The sequence below is a fragment of the Humulus lupulus genome, chromosome 9, assembly GCF_963169125.1.
Source record: "Humulus lupulus chromosome 9, drHumLupu1.1, whole genome shotgun sequence".
Classification (NCBI taxonomy): Eukaryota; Viridiplantae; Streptophyta; class Magnoliopsida; order Rosales; family Cannabaceae; genus Humulus; species Humulus lupulus.
In genome coordinates, this window is record NC_084801.1 from 56,095,620 (window position 1) to 56,118,822 (window position 23,203).

Here is a 23,203-nt window from a genome sequence, read left to right on the forward strand (position 1 = left end):
AGACTTGATTCTTGATAAGTGTATACTTATGTTGTGACTAGGGTTTCCACGAGGCTTGGGACAAGGATCGTGCTCAAGGTCGTTCACTATTCGCGTAGGACATGAGGTAAGAAAAGTTGACATTGCACATAGAGCAGGCATTAGCCCTATTGCATCTTGAAATTGTTATGAGTGCATTAACTAAATGAGTTAGATGGTGTCACTACAAGAAAAAATACTTTCAATAAGACTGAAAAAGTATTATCAAATATATACCATAACATTTTTTGATGTGTTAAGGAAAGCAGTGTTATAGTAAGTCGGGGCACTTTGCATAACACTTTTCCATAGTTATAGACATGTGTTATGGTATAGCCTATGATAACACTTTTGTTGTGTTATTTTAATAGTTAGATAAGTATTTCATTATGCTATTTATAAATAGATTATATAACACTCTTTTGTACTTATAAAGTAGTGTTATGATACACTTTATATAACACACTTTCTACATTATAGAAAATAGTTTGCATAACATAATTTTATGCCTATAAACAAGTGCTATTGTAAAAGATACAATAACACATTTTTTGTATTATTCTAATATGTGGATAACTTTGAATTATTATTATATAAAGTTGTACATTATAATTATTTTTTATTGCTTTAATTCAAACCCGCTTCATTTAATATACTTAACACACCCTTAACTTTGTACAAATATATTTTTGAGTACCAATTATATGGTTCATAACACATGTAACTAAATAATTGTGTCAAAATACATTCAAGATTATCTAAAAAACAATCCAAAAGTCTTAGGATATTCAACACTGCCTAATTAACATAAACAAAACATTCTCACAATAGTCAACAAAATAGTTGCATATTCAAAAGTAAAGGTAGGAATTCATGATCTTCCTAATGTCAGCACACCAAAGTCGTCCAAATCAGATTTTTTTTTGCACTTCACTTGTTGAATTTGGTAAATAAAACATAAACAAAAAACTAATGTGGCCATGAAATATCATATCATTCATCTAAAATAGTCAATAATATCATTACGCATAACCAAATTTACAATAATTGAGTTATGGCCCTTTTTAACTCCAACACTCTAAAAAATTAATTTTGAAGACAGTATATTAATTTTTGTATTTGTTTCCTTAAAAAGAAAGAAAACAATTTGAAGATTTACCTTAGGAGAAGGAATATTGTTGGATTGTGGAATATTGTGGGAATGCCCCTCACTTGTTGTTGCTTTACCGCCCTAAATATAAACAACAAGATACGATTCATTTAAAAAATACAGAACCTACTTCTCTACGAATGAATATTTAAGATATTAAAACTCCTCTAGCATTTGTATGATATTAATAAAAGAGTTAAGAGAACATATTTCCGTACCTCTTGCAATTAATAATCAAGTTAATTAACTTTGTAATGCTCCTTGCCAATTCGATCCACAACCTAAAGAATATAATCAATACCTAAAAGATTAATAAAAAATTAAAATTAAATGATACAATAAGTAAAAAAATTCTTTATATATTAAATTTTGGCTATATATGGTTATCATATTATTAATTTTTCTCTCAATATATATTTTGTAAGAATATAGTCCATGGTCATATTCTGCATTGTTCATATATGGCTTATAAATATAAAAGATGCTCAGTGGCCAGAGTTTAGGAACTTTTCCAAGGGATAAGGGCCGCATACCATCTTCTGTTATGCTCAAAGCTTTTGTTTTGGCTTCAGTTTTATGCCTTTTTTCTGTATATTAGAACATATTTCTTTGTAACATAGATGATCCATAAGCCATGTGTGTCTAGACAGACCGGTGATTTCTATGTATCATTGAAAATTTGAGTGGGGCAATGTGTCTAGCAGTATCAACTCAACATACAGATTTGACAAAACAGCTTCAACTAATTGAGGCCCGTGTATAATAAAAATTTGCACTTGATATTGAATAATAAACATCTATATTTTTCCTAATGATATAGTTACTGAGTTGTTATCTTTTTGGATAGTAAAATATCTTATGATAACGAATGACTCTATACATGAATATTAATGCTTTCTTTAGTTTCTTCTTCTTCTTTAGACTATAAGTATCTAACTTTAAAATGTTTCTATATCTTGGTTCCCATAGGTATCAAGTGTTTTCCTTTGTTACAGAATAGAGATTGTAGGGAAAGATAGAAGAATATCACAGGCTGAGGAAAAACACTTTATCTGAGATATAGTTAATTTCTGACCACTTTTTGGTCAAGATTGAAGGTGGCAAAATAGGTCAAACATGATAATACAACTTGAAACTTGCATCAAGTTAGCCGGTTTGGATTTTAATTATAAGGGGGTTGAATTAGTTTTAAGTTGAGGTTTCTAACTTGTATAATAAATGGGTTGTTTACAGGGTTGACTTGCCTAACTCAAAAATTACATGTAGAAAATTAGACACATGTTTGTTTATGACTTTGACTTTATGTATTTATGTATTTGACTATGAGATTATATTTATAGTTAGATATAGGTTTTTGTGGAGGTTTTTTTGTTTTAATCCACCATGCTTTTCAAAGCTAGCAACTTTACTTAGAAGTTAGAATTTAATTGGCTAAAGGAGTTTCAAAGCTTCAGTCTTAGACCTAAGATTCATGTCCAGCTGGTAGAGAGAAATGTTTTCTCTTCTAATGAGTTAGCCATTTACTTAAAGATTATCTAAGTTAATTCTATTTGATCATCCAAAAATAGTCTTGTACATTTTTGTGATAGTAGAGTATAAAAGTTTTTTTTTATTCAACCTTTTTCAGTTTGTTTAATGAGAAATGACAATATTTATTATTACAGCTTATGGATAGTTAAAAGCCTCACCTTCTCTACTACTAGTCAAGCACAAAATCATGATAGAGTAAAGAAATTTTTGAACTTTTCTATCCTGAAGTTTACAGTATATGAACTAGTTTATATAACTAAGTAAACTTCCATATAGCCAATTCACTTATCAATGATTCATTGAGAATCATCACATACTTTATCAACTTATGAAATATATCAAAATATGTAATCATAGTAAACAAAGACATTGAACTTTTCAGCATAATGAAAATATTCTATATAATCGTGTCTTTACCTCATTCACGTGTTGGCTTAGATATTTCAAGAAAATAAAAGCACCGACATAAGGTGGGTCAAATGATAGCAAGTGGTAGGTGCAAATAGTTGATACTTCATTTTCAGCCCACAAATCCAACACAACCCAACCTACCAGACCATAATACCATACCAAATAAAACAAAGAAAATAGGAAGAGCAGCCCCATGGATACAGGCACCAATAGTTCCAGAAAACATCAAAGCATAGTCCACTTCAAGAAAAATTTCTTTCAAGAAGACCGAAAAAGTTGTAACGCCCTGGATAACCAAGACTGTTACACTGTGTGTTTAAAATAGAGCAAAACTTGCTAATCAAGTCATACCATTATCAGAGTAGGAATAAAATGATTTTGGTCACAAACATGCTATTTCCATTAAAAATGATGGTTTAATACATGGAGACTCAAAACAGGATTTAGATGTCTTAGTTACAACAAATTCTAGAAATTATAAATAGTTCAAGCCACTCTAATGGCAAAATATATATTTTAGGTTTCCGTTCCTGTACAATTTCTCGACTGTGGCAGCCGAGCACCTGACGATGTACACCTCGCCCCCAGAGCTCTCCAACTCATGGTTGATACAGCCTACCCTTGCCTTTACCTGCACCACGCAACACCCGTGAGCCAAGGCCCAGCAAGAAAGCATAATAACATAGCAAGATCAGCAACACTTATCAAATATTTCACAATGCTCAACCAAGAATTCAATATTTCATAACATTTATCCAATCAGTAATAACAGTTTGTCATCCAAACAGTCAACCAACTATATTCATAACACAATATTCACATTCATAACCAATAGATTGTCATATCCATCAAATAACATTCAGGGTTGGCGCCCTTAGTCGCACCCTCTATTTAACACACTGTCTTTGGCTCATTAGGGCCGCCCCCAGTGTAATACTCACTGACTCCGGCCAGCTTAACCGAGCTCAGTGATAAATAAGCTGCCTCAGCTACCAGTGGCCGAGCCGTGCCCCAGTGCGCAAATATTGATTCCGACACCCTTAGGCCGGTAATCGCATGTCCCATGGCATAATAACACCATCTCACGACATGAAATACAAATGTAGGGAGCTCTTAGTCCCATCGTGTCCACATGGTTAATCACATTCACATAACAATGCATACAAACATAGGGAACACTTAGTCCCAACCTAACCACATACTCAGGTGCAGCTTTCTTACCTGTATCCCGAGCTTCGGATGCCCCAAAGCCGCGAGCACGGTCCTCTATCCCGAGCCTCACCAAAGACCTAGTCACAACACAAACGAAACATCCTTTATCACTAACCAATCCAAATCTACTTCCTGGAACCAATCCCACACTCTCAGAATGCCCCAAATCCCTAAACCAATGCACCAAAGGCATCCCCCGAATCCCCGGAGCAAAGGCTCAAAATTGCAAAATATCACATTCTGAAAATGGCCTAGCGCCGCGGCGCTGCCCTATAGGGCCGTGGCGCCCAGCAAGTCAGAGAGCTCGCCCCTGCCCTGAAACAGCCTTGCGCCGCGGCGCGCTAGAACAGCGCCGTGGCGCTCCTTCGCGAGCCCAGAAATCTGGGTTTTTCCTTGCGTTTTTCCCGAACCTAAACCATTCCAAATCATTCCAAACAAATACCTAAGCCCATAAATCAATTCAAAACCCCAAATGAACTCTTTAACAACCTATAAACAATACAAACAACCCCAATCACACAAACACACTCAAGATCCTATCTTGAGTTTCAAATTTCCTAAAACTCAAACCATGGATTCCAAAACTATGAATCAAGCCTCTAGAATCTTAAACCACACCAATTACGAAAATTAAACATACTAAAGATTCTTACCTCAATCAAACTCAGCTTGAACTCCTCCCAATTCCAGCTCCCAACCTCTTTCCACTTGATTATCCTAGTTGAAATTCCAAATAAAACCAGCCACATTCCCTTTAGGTTTTCTCACTCAATCTCTGAAAATTCAGACTTAAATTCAACTTAAACACAGCACAATTCTTACCTTTGAGCAATCCTAGTTTAAATCTGGTTTTGGTTGCCTCAAACTCCTTTGAATCTCCTCCTAGATCACAGGTTCAGCTCCTTCTTCATTTCCCCTTTTCTTTCTAGCTCTTTCTTCCAAATTCAGCATAAACCAAAATATAACCAAGTGTAATACGTATTCCCTTTTCCTTCAGCTGAAGTAATCCTAATCCTTGCCTAATGACCATTTTACCCTTCCATTTATTTCCCATTCCAACTAAACCTCAAGGCCCATTTTGTCATTCCTACTTCCTTGCAATTCTACCACTTCTTTTAACCAAACTTGTTACTCTCTATGGTTACTAACGGTTACACAAGTTACCAAACCACCAGTTACTAATATCTCACAAGAACTAAATTGCAAAATCCCCAAAATACCCCTAGGCTCCTTCCGAGCCAGGTATAAATCCCGTTGTGACTTTTGAGTTATCTAGCTCTCTAGGACCGTCTCGGCACGTGCATCGCATTGATATCACCACACCCACGTGGTACAAATCACATCACATAATTATCACATATCATAATACACATAGTCATGCATCTCAAATACTCAAATAGTCATATAACATGCTTAAAATCACAATCATGCGTCTTAATCATTAAATTCACGCATACTTCCCATTATGCCCTCCAGGCACGCTAATCAAGGCCCTTAGGCCTTATTAGCAAATTTGGGTCGTTACAACTATTCCCCCCTTACAGAAATTTCATCCTCGAAATTTTATCTGTACTACCCAGAATATAGATTCCACATAACTGGCTCCAACTACTCTGGTCCTTCCTTGACCTTACCGTTCTAGAACGTTACCTTAACTCAAGGTACAATCCTGTTCCTTAAACCTTTTGCTTTCTATCTCATAACTGAACAGGTCGCTCCCCATGGAGTAACTCCACCTTAACTGCAAATTTCTATCAATCAATGTATGAGTTTCCCAATTCAGTAAAGCGTTTCCATTTACTTTGAAAAGTAAATTTCCACGTTCCAATCTTTTAATAATCCCAATGATCCCCTGAACTATCTCCGGATCCAAATACAACATCTCACTTATCTCATTCCAGTGAACGGATGATATACAATCTTTATTACACCCCATCTTATCAAATGCTCTTCCAACATCTGGATAACTCCCTTTTTCTCTGATTTACCATCAGTCTTAAAGTAATAAAATTCATCAGATTCCAATTCTCTATTCATCGCCTTCCTTAATCTTCCCAAAACCTGAGAATAAAATAAAGTCCTTTCTCAATGAAATTAATCCCTAAATTCCATGGAGGCTTACCATCCATCTCCCTTAGAGTTCTGAGTACTGGTCAGTTGTATCAATTATCCTTACTGACAAAAGCAAGTTCTCCCCCAGACGCTGGTCCATGACAACCCAACCATCTTGGTAGTCTCTCTACGATACCTTTCACGACATTTCCTTATTCCCATTATAACATACTCAAAGGCTGCGATGCCTATCACAAACTACTATCAGGTTAAGAATTTTATTCCTCATTCATTGCATTCCTCTCCACCTAGGCCTCCAATACAAAACCTTCAAATTATTGTACCTTTTTCCTAATATCCGGATGAAAAGACCAAAAGAGTAGTATGAGATTCATCCAGAATTTCCATGTAATTTCGGTGTCCATCAGAGTCCAGATTTGGTCCTTATATCACGATAAACTTATACACAGCATTGTAAAATCCTTAGCTAACTCAATTAAGACTTGCCTTTAATTCCTTTCATCTGGGATTTCCTTAACTGTCGTTCTTGTTCCTTTATACGATGATAATTCCAAGTATCCACTGGCTATTAAGTATACTAAAAACTCCACTCTAGTTCTAGTCGGATCCTTTAACCAACATCATGCATAGACCATCACTTCCCCCTGTCTTGAGGTGTCATAGCAGCTCAGCAACTGATTCTAATCTGTAAAAAGACGTGGGACTCAACCCAAATACATGTACCATCATGCTTGCCTAGGGAAACTCTTACTTCCAAGGCATTCTTCAACCTTAACAAAGTTCTAACTAGAATACATCACCGTGCCGTCGATCAAGACAATCACCAGTTCAATTCAGATATTCTCTGAATACTCCTTTCACCTATCTCACGGAAACAATTTGGCATTGACCAAACCCTCAACACATAACTCAGCATCCTCAGTGCTCTTATCCAATATAACAGCAACCCCTTGCCTATCCTCTTCCCTGATTTCCAACTGGTAATAACCAGATCAAGGATCCCTAACTGCACCCGACCTCTAGCTGGTAATAACCAGATCAAGGATCCTTAACTATTCCTGATCTCTAGCTGGTAATAACCAGATCAAAGATCCTTCCTGAGGTATGTCGTTCTACTCAACAATTAAGACCCTAACTCTCACCGCTTTGTTAAAACCGTTCAATACAACGTCTTTAGATCTGATCCTATCACTGAAGCCAATCTTATCACCACTCCATCTCTTTACGCAGACGTACTTCATGACGAACTTCTTGGATACTCATCTGGAATCCCACAAACTAATCCAGTCTATCTTGTCCCACTGATACCACTCAAGTAATATTCGTCACACTAGCTAGGGTTCTGACCTTTCCCCTGCAACAGATTTTCCACTCCAGGTACAAATGCTAATCGCTGCGAGGATCTCCCCTTTTAAACTTAAGAGTTACCACTCCTTTCTTACAACCCATCACTGTTCCCTATACTTAACCAACTCTTCATACTCAAAATCCTTACGTTATAACTGTCTTCGAGGATACTTCAAGTAGTAGCTAATATGTTCATTGGTCTTAGTGTGCTTCCAATCAAATCTCTTTCATATCTGATCTCTTCTCTTCCTGTAGTTTAACCTTAAATACCTTTGAGGAATGAAGTTAATACCTTCTGAAACCTTACCTCTGACCCTGCTACTTAGTCACGATGTCATCAGTATAGTAGTCGTTCACGTTCTACCTCTAGCTGGGGAGTGGTTAACCCTATCCCAGTGAATCTAAATACAACCCATCCATGTCATTTCTCTATTCTCTGCCTATCAAACATGCCCATATTATTGAAGTACTAAGCGATTAGGAATCCTCACTGGTAACATATCACACCCCTCTTGGTACAAGTAATAATTTCCTAAGATGTCTCTTTCCTTGATCCTTATCTAGTAATAACCAGATCGATAATCAACTCCTGAAGACATAGTCCTGTCTTGTAACGAGGCATTTAAACTCTTCATCCCTAGCAGGCAATATCCACAAGTCCCACGACACACTACTCTACCCGATTCACTCATAAGTCACATACTTATTCAGGTAACTCGATAATTCCTTAAACCAACCTAGTATCATCTCTCATTGCATCCCTGATACCAACTTCTTCCATACCCAAGTTCCAAACTGTGCCCGAAAGCTGCATTCTCATCTACATCCTTGTTGACTAACTTAATTCCCATTCGGTCCAATCAATATTCTTCAAGGGATACTCATGACTGTCCAGGGTTGTCCCTTATATAACATATTAACTTTCCTCAACAAATACTCATCTGAATCCTTTCTAATAGACGCACGGTACCAATCCTTTCAACTCTTTTCCCAACCAAAGCAAAGGCTATCCAATTCACTGGTCACCTCTGGGAAACTAACCCTGAGCTTTAGATGAGTAAAATATCCCGGTCTTCCCCGTCTTGATGGCCAACCTGTAAAACTGAACCCCCTTCCTGTCCAAACCAGGAGCCATAAAACCACCAAAGGTTCTCATTCTTCCGATCACTGAGTAGCCATACTCACTACATTTCCACGAACGAAAATATCATCACCTATATTTCTTTCATCTTAGATAATGAGGACCTTTCCCTACTGCCCAAACACAGACAACCATCTCAGATTTTAACTCACAAATGACCTATCATCTCCGGCTTCATCCATTTGTACCATAACCCAGAGTGGATCGACCGACCTACCAAACTCAGCGATATATACTACAGCTATCTTACCACTTTCGACATCCTCTTCCCACAAATGCCTAGTACGACTACTTTGTCCCAGTTTATCCTTCTCATATCACTAAGAACGGAATTAGCCACACCCATTCATTAATCGATTCCTGAACAAACCCAAACCTTCCTCAGTAACTTACCCTTTTTCATCCATCCAACCCATTCCAGCAGACCTCACACCCTGACTCATATACCAGCAAACATCCACTGTGAATCTCAAGGGCAGGTGGAGGATTCCAACCCCCAACTGTCATCTTCTATCCTTACCAAAACCAAAACTGAATCCGATTGACCATTCTCAATACATACACCTTGAATTAATCTGTCTTCACCGACTAAACTTCTTAGCCCTGACGTTTATACCCAAAACCATCTCAAGGCCAGATCCAAATAATCATAACAATCAAACACACATAAAGCATATCAAACACCCATATTATACATAAATTATCAAATTTCTTTATCACTAGCTGCATTCATACCTATTATGCCCTCCAAACCAATAAACATGTATAGCATATAAGTTCAATTTAAACATGTAATAACCCGCAATCCATTAATCATCATTATCCATGTATTCATCCACATGCAGGAGCAATGCTAATCAGCATGCCTTAATATCATCACACAGCAGTCAAGGGCCAGGCCCTATCAGTATCTCATGCTCCCTAATAATCATACCAATTAATACACTCATATTTTATTCAAGCACTTAAACATACAATTTCATGTATTCCACTACAAACCCTTGAGTCGAGCTTGTCTTAAGCGGCGAGTGTACATGTCCAGCTAATCTTCAGGAACCCATAAACCCAGACGGCTCTGATACCAAGTTGTAATGCCCTGGATAACCAAGACCGTTACACTGTGTGTTTAAAATAGTGCAAAACTTGCTAATCCAGTCATTCAGACAAAGTGTAAACTCTATACCATTATCAGAGTAGGAATAAAATGATTTTGGTCACAAACAGGCTATTTCCATTAAAAATGATGGTTTAATACATGGAGACTCAAAGAAGGATTTAGATGTCTTAGTTACAACAAATTTTAGAAATTATAAATAGTTCAAGCCACTCTAATGGCAAAATATATATTTTAGGTTTCCGTTCCTGTACAATTTCTCGACCGTGGCAGCCGAGCACCTGACGATGTACACCTCGCCCCCAGAGCTCTCCAACTCATGGTTGATACAGCACCCGTGAGCCAAGGCCCAGCAAGAAAGCATAATAATATAGCAAGATCAGCAACACTTATCAAATATTTCACAATGCTCAACCAAGAATTCAATATTTCATAACATTTATCCAATCAGTAATAACAGTTTGTCATCCAAACAGTCAACCAACTATATTCATAACACAATATTCACATTCATAACCAATAGATTGTCATATCCATCAAATAACATTCAGGGTTGGCGCCCTTAGTCGCACCCTCTATTTAACACACGGTATTCGGCTCATTAGGGCTGCCCCCAGTGTAATACTCACTGACTCCAGCCAGCTTAACCGAGCTCAGTGATAAATAAGCTGCCTCAGCTACCAGTGGCCGAGCCGCGCCCCAGTGCGCAAATATTGATTCCGACACCCTTAGGCCGGTAATCGCATGTCCCATGGCATAATAACACCATATCACGACATGATATACAAATGTAGGGAGCTCTTAGTCCCATCGTGTCCACATGGTTAATCACATTCACATAACAATGCATACAAACATAGGGAACACTTAGTCCCAACCTAACCACATACTCAGGTGCAGCTTTCTTACCTGTATCCTGAGCTTCCGATGCCCCAAAGATGCGAGCACGGTCCTCTATCCCGAGCCTCACCAAAGACCTAGTCACAACACAAACGAAACATCCTTTATCACTAACCAATCCAAATCTACTTCCCGGAACCAATCCCACACTCTCGGAATGCCCCAAATCCCTAAAACAATGCACCAAAAGGCATCCCCCGAATCCCCGGAGCAAAGGCTCAAAATTGCAAAATATCACATTCTGAAAATGGCCTAGCGCCGCGGCGCCCAGCAAGTCAGAGAGCTCGCCCCTGCCCTAAAACAGCCTTGCGCCGCGACGCTCCTTCGCGAGCCCAGAAATCTGGGTTTTTCCTTGCGTTTTTCCCGAACCTAAACCATTCCAAATCATTCCAAACAAATACCTAAGCCCAGAAATCAATTCAAAACCCCAAATGAACTCTTTAACAACCTATAAACATTACAAACAACCCCAATCACACAAACACACCCAAGATCCTATCTTGAGTTTCAAATTTCCTAAAACTCAAACCATGGATTCCAAAACTATAAATCAAGCCTCTAGAATCTTAAACCACACCAATTACGAAAATTAAACATACTAAAGATTCTTACCTCAATCAAACTCAGCTTGAACTCCTCCCAATTCCAGCTCCTAACCTCTTTCCTCTTGATTATCCTAGTTGAAATTCCAAATAAAACCAGCCACATTCCCTTTAGGTTTTCTCACTCAATCTCTGAAAATTCAGACTTAAATTCAACTTAAACACAGCACAATTCTTATCTTTGAGCAATCCTAGTTTAAATCTGGTTTTGGCTGCCTCAAACTCCTTTGAATCTCCTCCTAGATCACAGGTTCAGCTCCTTCTTCATTTCCCCTTTTCTTTCTAGCTCTTTCTTCCAAATTCAGCATAAACCAAAATATAACCAAGTGTAATACGTATTCCCTTTTCCTTCAGCTGAAGTAATCCTAATCCTTGCCTAATGACCATTTTACCCTTCCATTTATTTCCCATTCCAACTAAACCTCAAGGCCCTTTTTGTCATTCCTACTTCCTTGCAATTCTACCACTTCTTTTAACCAAACTTGTTACTCTCTATGGTTACTAACAGTTACACAAGTTACCAAACCACCAGTTACTAATATCTCACAAGAACTAAATTGCAAAATCCCCAAAATACCCCTAGGCTCCTTCCGAGCCGGGTATAAATCCCGTTGTGACTTTTGAGTTATCTAGCTCTCTAGGACTGTCTCGGCACGTGCATCGCATTGATATCACCACACCTACGTGGTACAAATCACATCACATAATTATCACACTTATGCCCTCAACGGGCTAAAATTATCACATATCATAATACACATAGTCATGTATCTCAAATACTCAAATAGTCATATAACATGCTTAAAATCATAATCATGCGTCTTAATCATTAAATTCACGCATACTTCCCATTATGCCCTCCAGGCACGCTAATCAAGGCCCTTAAGCCTTATTAGCAAATTTGGGTCGTTACAAAAGTATTATAAAATACATACCATAATACTAAATATAAGCTTTCAAATCATGGAAATTATTCTCTACAAATGCTCTATCAAAAAATAAAAAGTAAAAGTACAAATCATTTTTCAAGTCCATTAACCAAATAAAAGGTCCAATTTTCACATTACGAATGGCATATCTTGAGATCTAACTAATTCATGTCTTATTAGAAGATGAACTTATGTCATTTAATATATAAATCTTATATAAGTTCTTATGGGTGACCTAGGCATAATAAGATACAAGAGGTCTTCTCCCAGAGGTATTTACATATAAATTGGATCTCTTCACCATGAAATGAAATAAAGCGAAATCTAAGTTGTTTGCAAAGACTTGTTCTGTTCAACAACATAAAAAATATATGATGCACTAGTTTTATTAATAAAATTAATAGGCTACATTTATGGCTATATGTATCAAAATATATGTTACATAACAAGTGAAGAAAAAAATCTCCAAAAAAAACATAGAATCCAATAATAAAATAAACATACATCTTTGAGAAAATTTAATTATGAATTTGATAAACCTCTTTATCAAAATATTCATAAACAATGTAAGTCAACAAGTTAAATATTCATGATGTCACATACATAACATACACATTGGTGAAAAATATCACATCTTGAGCAAGAAATATTTTACTTTTGGTACACAACACAAGCAACAAATTTGATATTTCTTTATACAAGCTTCTTAGAGGCATTGTAACAAACATATTATGTTAAGAGTCATAATTGATTACAAATATTTATAGAGAAAAATCACAAACTAATATCGCTTTCTGGTGTAGCTAGAGACGAGATGGACTGCCTGCTTCTAAGACAAGAGAGACTTCTATTCACTACTAGCAATTCCACCAATTGCTAAAAGTGAAATGATATATAGGAAACTAAGCCAAAAATTAAAAACACAATTCCTCTATGATAAATAAAATAATAAATGAAAGAAACATATACCACTATATAACAATGGTGAAGAAAAAAATTGTTCGGTAAACAATAAGCCTATAATGAAGAAAACTATAGAAAAGTATGTATAATAGAAATAAAGAAAGAAAAAATCACTTGAACTTTTGAATTAATGTGTAACATTAACATCAATACTCTATATTATGTCTCTAAGGTATTTCACCAAACATATGGAGTGCAGATTTTTTTATTGTGTTAAACCATAAGCATTGTTGTATAAAACTTAATCTTAACTTCATAAAGTTTCAAACTAAAATGAGTCACTCAACTAAGAATCCAATCCCATAATCAAGTTTTCTAGTAAGAACTTAAAGAAATTATTTTTTCAACATATTAGATTAAGTTTGGACTTATGCATCTAAAAGTTGAATGAAGTCATAACAAAATGGTGCTCACTTTTGTTGCACAGCCCCGAAAATCTCAAATGGCAATTGAAAATCAACAATTTGTTCTCTTTGTTTCCAAGCTATAAACCATTTAAGTTCTATAGAATTTCCATCATTTGCAAGCCACATCTTTAAACATACCACCATAATTCCAATTACCAAAAGTAAAAAAAAAATATCAAGCATATATACACATTTGTATACCAAGGGCATTGAGCATTAATGATATTGATTTATATGCCTAAATGAAATTATGTCCTATAGCAAAATAATGTTCTGGGAGAGAAATTAAGTATATAGAAAACAAACCTAAGCCCCTAGAAGTCGCATACTGAAAACATTAAGTGACTATCTTTCCATATCTTGGACACCCATATAGTTACATAATCTTCATTCTTTACATCCATTTGAATATCCGAACAAGCCATAAATCACCAACCTAAAAGTAGATTTCTTCATTATATTAAAAAATAAAAATAACTATAGAACAAAAAGACACCATTGTTATATTGACTCCACAATTTTTTTATTAATTTATTTTTAGGGATGTAAGTGGTCTAGGCTCTAAACTCCATATAATTACTAATGGAATAATGTAAAGCTATTGAACACTATCAATCAAAGCACTTATGATATTCTACTATAAAGATACACATATATAGAACAACACTTGTTAATTTTTAATTTTTGGCTAATATATATGTATATGTTTATTTACGAATGAAGGAACGAATGGATACTTGGTAGCATTAGGCACAAAAAAAGTCAAAGGAAGACACAAAATATATGATTTGATTTGGTGCTAGAAAGGAATCAAAACAATTTCTTTAATATATCAAACAAAAGGCCATTAATGTCCAATTTCCAATTTGCAATCCCAGATTTCAGAACCTCAAGAATAATCATGGAAATGGCTCTATGAATGCTAGAAATAAAAATAATAATAAAAGGAAAGTAAAAATTGGAGAAGAGGAAGATAAGATAGTGACCTGGAAAGCTTCATTGGTGTTAAAAAGACGTCTAGTACTGAGATTTGGAAGAGGATTGATCCCTCTCCATGCTGAAGAAATCAAGCTTGATTGAAGCCCTAGCCGTGGCGAAGTGGTGGTGGTGGAGCAGAAGAAAGTTATAGAAAGAAAAGAAGAAAGGCTATGACTCTTTGTGTACCATTGGTGGGAAATGATAGAGAAGGGAGAACTCATGATCCACGGGGAAAAAACTGAAGAGATAATGGCTAGGGTTTTCTTTGTGTGGTCAAATGGAAACAATCAAAAGTGAGGAAAAGAGAGTTAGTGAATTATTAAAATATGCTGCTTATTTTTTCAATTACCGCTTTTTGTCTTTTTTGTTTGTTTGTTTTGGAATTTCATCTTTTCATTTGCCACTTATTCTTTTATTTGTATTACTTTACCACTTTTTACATAGTATATATTATAATACATTTTCAAAAGACTTATAATTATGTGTTGTGGAAAGTAGTTTTTGGTGTAGTGTGTAAGGTTATTATATACCTTTTTTGTTTGTGAGTATGCAGTTACCGTAATCCTAGTGCCGGGAGATGCAATCTATTAGGCATTGACTATACATATGGTTTCGGTGATGTAGATCACTTGATATTGATTGTTGTAGAATGTTATGATGATTATCGATTATATGTGTGGCCATGATTTATAAGTTATGCAAATTGTTATCTATATTAGTTGTTATATGTTCATGTTGTAATTGTTATGCATGTCTTGTGAAACTTTTCTTGCTGGGCCTCGTCTCACGGGTGCTCTACGGTGCAGGTAAGGGCGAACTAGACGTAATTGGCCATGAGTTGGAGAGCTTTGGAGCGGTGCGTACATATCTGGCCAGCTCGGCTGCCACGGTCGAGTATTATGAGGGACTTAGATTACCAACCTGATTTTGCCGCTTAGGCCGGCTACTTTTGTAACTTTGAGTGTAATTACTTTTCATTTAAAAACTCTTGTTGGGATCCCTGTAATCGTTTTAAGTTTTAATGGAGAAATTTTGTATCTTTTTGACCAAAATTTTTGTTACCTAACCTTTGCTTAATCTTAATTACACTTTTAAGTTCAAATGACTCGCTTAACGAGCTAAGCACTATTTTAAACACATAGTGTAATGGTCCTGAATTAGTAGGGAATTACATATGACAACACAATCCTATATTGGAAAAGAAAATGAAGAAGATTTCCATGTCTCCAACAAGGACAACCATTAATAATCATTATCTGTGTAAGGTCTCTATTGGTTAGAACATGAGAAACCCTCATGGAAAGAGGAAATTCAAATAATGGTTAGGTTCCAATTGGACCATTAGAGGTAAATAATTTAGTCATCCAATCACCTCACATTTCACATTACTTGTGGTAGTATAGATATTAACTTCGCTGAAGCAACATAATAGGTTTCTTAAAAATGACAAAGAAATTAATTACTAAAATCTTATTCTCTTCCTCCAAAAAATCACCTACTGTAATGGATAACCATATCCCAGACCATGTAACCCCAATGACCTTCGGTACCCAGGTTTGTCTTGCTAAAAAAGCCCTAATATGTCAACCCATTCCAGGCGACTTTGATGTGGCTTAAGTAACCCATGCCCAAACTGCGTTGTTGTGGAAAGGACGTTGATGGCTACTACCAATTCGAAGAGAATATGCATTGAATTGTTGGTTGAGGCTCGTAAGCGGTGCATAGAATTGACATTGACTCAGTGATAGCAGAACAAACTCCAAACACAAGGAAATGACACAGGTGAAAACCATCGAAGCCTTTGTGGAGGCGGCAACCAACTACCTCTATGGTGAGGCTATGCCCAACGAGATCATCGATCTTGACTGAGGTTCCCCTAGTGGGTAATGAAGATATTGGCACCATCTACATCATGTACTTAACTGCATGGCCAACTTCTTCTTATTTTGTTTTTAAATGTATGGTTTAACTTTGTGGTCTAAATTATTTTGCCTTTATAGTTCTATGGTTTCTTCCCTTATACTCTTCCCATTGTACCATGCATGGTGGAAAATGGGACTATTACTAATATGGAACGTGTCTCAAGTTTTATTTTAATGTTCCTCTTTTGTAGCTTCAATATTAAGTAACTTTAATGAACACTGGCTTTTCTAGTTTTGAAATTTCCATGCATGAACTTTAAACTTTAATGAATTGATCTTCTGTACTAATGAGTATTTTCTCTCAAATCACTGATGTTTTTGATGAAACTCAAACCTCCAAGAGCTCATAATTTGGAACAACAAAACTTTTATTTGGTTAGTTATATTACGTTTGACAACTATTGTGTTCAATTTGGTAACATGATCAGGTAAAATTTTCTACATGTACGTAATGTACATAAAAATCATGGAACATAAATTTAGCTACAATTTTTTTCCCTTTGAAAATTAGTCTGAAGTACACATAATTTTTTTTAAATGTTCTTTACTCATTTGAAATTGATTGGAGGTAACAAAATTTTAACCCAAGGGTCAATTTCGTAGACCCTTACCTGGGCTCACTTACTCTTGGCCCAAACAATATCAAAATATGTACTCACCCATTGAGCTTTTATAATTTTACTACCACAAAAAAGAAATGATTTTTTATTATTTAAAAAGCATGTGAATTAGATTTAACTCTAGGGAAGCATAATAAAATGATGGTAGTTGTCATAATCAATGCTCAGTACCTAACAATGAATGAAAAAGATAAACTTCTACCACCTTTCTAAGCCAAAGCTGAAACAAACGGATATGGTGAAGAACAATTCATGAGGAGCAGATTTAGGTACATGTAGTGACCACACACTACCTTATTTTGCTGCCTTGCTAGAATTCTTGAGGCTTTTCTCACCACACTTGTAAAGGTACATATTTCATACTTTAAGCTTGCCATGAACTGCCATGAGCTAATTTATCTTCTTTAGACCTCCTCTATTTTGATTCACTAAATTTCCATTTTGCAATCTGTGACCAAAAAGTTAGGCATAGTATTATTTAAATCAAGGCCTATAATTTATGAAAAAGAAACCACACATATACAAGTTCCATTTACTGCCTCATACCCCTATTGCTTATATATTTTCTAACATTGCATGTAAAGATACAACATTTGACCCTTAAATCACTAATCATATGTGTAAAATGCATTTTCCTAACTGCGAATGATTAATTGTACCATTTTCATGCAACTATGGATGACGGATGTTGACATTGCCTCCAACCTAGAGTGGGAATAAATACTAAACAACCTTCAACTAACCAAACCAATAGCTGAAATAGATACTATTGATATTTTAGGGAAGGAGATGGATTCTCTAGAGAAATGGGAGGTTTTCTACCAGACTTATTCCAAGTGGAGAAGATTTAGCATAATGATTGATGATGGAAAAAAGAGTGATGGGATTATTATTAGGAGTGTGTCCTAAAAGCATGTAAAGACATTTGTTTTTTCTGTGAATAAATAAATAAATATGATGGTTTATTATTATTGTCATATTTAGATTGTTAAATTATTGTTTGAATAATTTTGTAAATATCAAAAAAATTCTATATTCATTATTGAGGATGTGATCTTGTATTAGTACGAGAGAATTAAGATCACATGAATGAATAAAAATAGTCAACAACAACAAATTAAAGTTATGGAATTCTTTAATTGGAGTTGTAAGTACGGTTTACTGAGTATCATAATGATACAAATAATCTAGATTCGGATTATTGATGTGGAAAGACATCTCGGTAAATGTGCTTTATATAATATGATTATATATGACATGGACCGATGTGAATTAAAGTCTTTATCCAAAAACCATTTAACAATAAAGACTTGTAATTCATATCATAACTGATGATCATTTATAGATCAACCTAAATCCTGAGTGTTCATGAAATCCTGTTCATGTTTATTAAATCTTTTGATTCATTCGTTAAGGTCTCTTCAAAGAATGAGGCTAATGACTTTTGTTTTGGAGATTTAATATCATGGATAGCTGGGAACATGCATCAACAATACATAATCTAATCTTTCCTAACGGATCGTATATTAGTTCCCTTAAGGGTTAATTCTGGAATTGAATGATTTTGAGCTCAAATCTATAATTAGATTATAGATTAATTACTCACTAGTGAATTAATGGTACTTAAGGAATAAGAAGTAAATTAGAAAGGTTAAATGGTAATTCTCCCATTCTAATTTATGAACTAATTAATTAGAGGGTTGAACTATTGAAAGATGGTTATATCAATGGACGACTTAAGAAAAAGATTTCTGTAAAAGTATATCTATAACATAAAGAGTGCAATTCTGAATTTATAGTGGAGTAATATCAGAATTAATAAATTAACTATTATAATTAAAGAGTTTAATTATTTAGTTTCAATTTATTGGAGCCTAATGTTATAGGTCCATGGTCCCCGAAATGGCTCAAACAATCACTGTCAAAGGCAAATACAAAAAATAGGCAAAAAGGACTTATGTGATAAGTAAAATATTTTTCTATGTATCAAACATAATTATTGTTTAATTATGTGTAATTAATTAATTAAGAATTAATTAATTATTTGATTTAACAAAAATATAATTAATTTATTTTTGGTATTTAAATAATAATAAAAATTGGGAAAAATCACATGCCATCACATGCATGTGGTACACGTGTGGCACAGTGCACAGGCACTGTGCTACACGCATAAGAGAGTTTACTCAATCTCTTGATTCCACAATTTTAGTTATTTAACTATTAAATAAATAGTGAGATATTTTAATATGATTAAAATATTATTATTTAAACAAAAATCTGATAACTGATCAGTTATTTTGAATTTGTTTAAAATAACATATATTTTAATATATTGGAGATTATTAAATATTGGATATCAGTTTTTCATAGAACGTAACTTTTCAGAGATAGAAAAATATCTAGGAATCTCTCTCAGAGAAAGAGAACAGTGACATAAACTAAAGTCATTGTTCTTCACAAAACCTAGGTCTAAACTTTATCAGATCTCATGTGTTGAGAACATCTGATAAATAGTTATTGCCTATTATTTGTATAGCGAGCCCACACTCGTTCTTTGTGTGCCTGAGAACATTTTGGAAGATCTTGGTGTGAGATCTCAAGGATTTAGCCATACGAAAAGATAGCAGCAAGGAAGGACCTGAGGTAATTTTTCTGTTCATGTCCTTGATTCAATATATATATGCATGTGAAGAAGTAGATCTAGAATTCTTATGAGATTAATCTAACAATTTGATTGTTGTTCCGCTGCGTATAATCTCTGATTTGATCAATAAAAACCAACAATTATTAGCATGCACCGGTAGGTTTGTTCCAAAGAAGGTTTTCGAAGAGACAAATATCTCAACATGCCAAAGCGAAAGAAGTGTTCAAAGGAAGTAACTCGAACTGGATGTCAGGCTGCAATCTGATTGCTTCGAATGAAAGAGGAAAACCTTTGGAGGGCTAAGGAATTTGTACCTATTCATAATCATGAATTGGAAACTTTCTCATAAATGAAATTCTTACGTTCACACAGCAACGTTCCAGACGCAATAGATGCCCAAGTAAAAACTATGAGCAAGGTTGGGATCAAAACTTCCTCTGCTATAGCACACTTTCCCTACAATCAGGCGGGTACGCAAATTTGCCTTTTCAATTAAGGGACGTGTAAAACAAAGTGGTAAAAATAAGAAATGAACAGAAGCTGGAAAGTGACTCAGAGGGAGCACTAGGTTACATGAATTTCCTATCGACCAAGGATCCTGATCTTTAGGTTGAGTACAAGATAGATGACCAACATCACTTGGTACACATCTACTGGGCAGACAGAAATAGTAGAAGGGACTACATGCTATTCGGTGAGGCAATTGCTTTTGATTCGACGTACAGGACTAACAAGTTTAATAAGCCATTGGTAATTATTGTCGGCGTCAATCAACACTTTGAGACATGTATTTTTGGATTAGCATTGCTTTTGGATGAGACAGAAGACACATTTTGTTGGTTGTTGAGGGTGTTCCTAGACTACACAGGCAACAAAAACAGAAAGTAGTACTCACTAATGGTGATGACTAAATGGCTCTTACCATTTACTATTTCTTGTTGTCTTCAACTCATCGACTTTGTGTGTCAAACTTTTGGAACAACACAACAAAGAAAATTAAGATGCCCGCTTTCACCATAGGGGTTGTTCAGTTAGTATACCAACACTACACAAAGGAAGAATTTTAAGAAAAGTGGGATGTATTGTTGGAGGAGTTTTACCTCCAAAACAGTAGTTAGTGCCGTGAAAAATACAACACACGTGATCACTGGTCAAAGACTTTCTTACGAGGGGCGTTCTATGGTGGCATGCGAATGACTCAAATGTGTGAATCTATGAATTTTTCACTAAAGAGATTTCTACTTGTTACTTACACATTGCGAGACTTTGTATCACAAATTGACTTAGCTATCACCACGATGCGCCACAAGGAGGCCTCCAATGAATAGCTCGAACTGCTTATAAGCACCCACACTACTCCTCTGCTACATTCCAAGATAGATTATTTGCTACCATATTACAAACATGCCTCTGAAATATTCACAATAAATATATATTATAATGTAAAAGAATAGATTGAAGAGGAGCATCCATATTCTATTTCTCAAAGGGAGGATTATGGTGAGTACTATCTTTTTTCTTTCATAAGATTCAAATATAGTGAGATAAGGCACATAGTGCATTATGTTAAAGAGACCAATGAGTTCAAGTGTTCGTGTTTGTTGTTTGAGACTAATGGTATTCCATGCAAGCATATATAGTGTACAATGAAAAGTCTTGGCATACGAGTTATACCTGAATCCCTAATTTTAACTCATTGGCAAAAGGATGTGAAGATTAATTGCCAAACACAACTCCCTACACAATCAATCAATCATCAAAAGATAATTCAAGTGTCAAGGTACAACTAAAATCCAAGTTTAAATATAGCTTCTTATTTTGTTTTTATAATAATGCATCATCAACTTGACCATAGGTTTGACTCACTTAATTTGTATTCCAACTTAATAAACTTTTATGCATCACACAACGACGCCACATTCAAAATGGTAAAGAATAAGATGGCAAGGCTGACAAACATGTTTAAAGAGGCTTACAATCACGGGCAAAGTAGCCAGACAACTTCATCAAAAACATCAAGACCACATCAAGAAAATACAACATTACAAAAGATCCATTAGGGGTGAGGACGAAGGGCATAGGTACCCCAATCAATTCTAAAACAACATCAAAATCACAACATTCAAAAGACTGAGTACAAAGTGGTAGGCAATGCACAAATTGTGGACGTCGAGATCATAATAGGTGTACATGTGTGAAAAAGTTCGAATGCCTTCTACAGCTAGTGCGGGGCCTTCGTCTCCAACAAATGGTGACACATACATTCCAACCCCATCTGAGTCAAACTACAACAACTCTTTTCAATTCCATTACCATGCAAATTCAACACAAGACTCCTTCAATTGAATTAACACAATAGATGTACATCATCTTGTTCTAACTGACTATTGTTAGTTTTGTGTTTCTACATCAAATTAATTAATGCTCAAAACAACGTCAATTAATTTAATATTTATTCCACAAATACACATTTTTCATAGAAATAATTAACATTGTACGCCCTGAATATCAGCACGTACTTTGTTGAGGCAGCTCGGGAAAAGCGAACTAACAAAAAGGCACAGCAATATGCCACATGTACACCATTCATCCGAGGAAATCTGGTACGATCCCCTAAACGAATAGCTCAAATTGATGAATCATTTTGCAGCTTATCACCTGGAACCATTGTATAAACATGACACCAAAAGACACGAGCTAGATTTATAATAAGCTCGTGGTACCTCAGAGGCCTGACATACCCCAGGGTCTTTGTAAAGTTGACCACGCAATATAAACGTCCCTATAATAGACATCACGTGTCTGTTTAATTCATGAATTCCCGGATACGCAATTTAAACGTGCGTGATCAGACATCACGCACCTGATTAAGGCCATGCAGCCCATTATCTTTTTTATCTGATTGATTAGACCGCACCTCAGTGTAAATTTTAGATATTAATCATCAATGTCACAGGAATGATGTGAAAGATCAAGAGATCACGGGATGACCCCAATACTTACCCAGAGATCATTCTCCTATGAATACCAGGATCATGGGTAGTGCAAGTTGTTGGATTCGTTCTATAATGCAAATACTTTGTAAAAATAGCAAGGGAGAGAAACAGTAATAATATCGACTCGTGGACTAGGGGGATTTTAACCTCCGAACCATGTAAAAAGGAGTGATCATTTTTCTCTTCATAGTTGACTTCCAGTATCCTTGAGTATTATCATTTTCTTATTATGGTTTATCATTA

The 23,203-nt window shown here is 35.4% G+C and overlaps 1 long non-coding RNA gene across 1 annotated transcript in view; it reads right to left on the bottom strand.

Moving 5' to 3' along the window:
* Positions 1–1,438: 1,438 nt before the first annotated feature.
* The window catches only part of LOC133801258 (uncharacterized), a 69,957-nt gene continuing 48,192 nt past the window's right edge, over positions 1,439–23,203 (bottom strand). The window contains exon 4 of the long non-coding RNA XR_009876798.1: positions 1,439–1,469. This is a non-coding gene — a long non-coding RNA (uncharacterized LOC133801258). The remainder of the gene's footprint in view (positions 1,470–23,203) is intronic.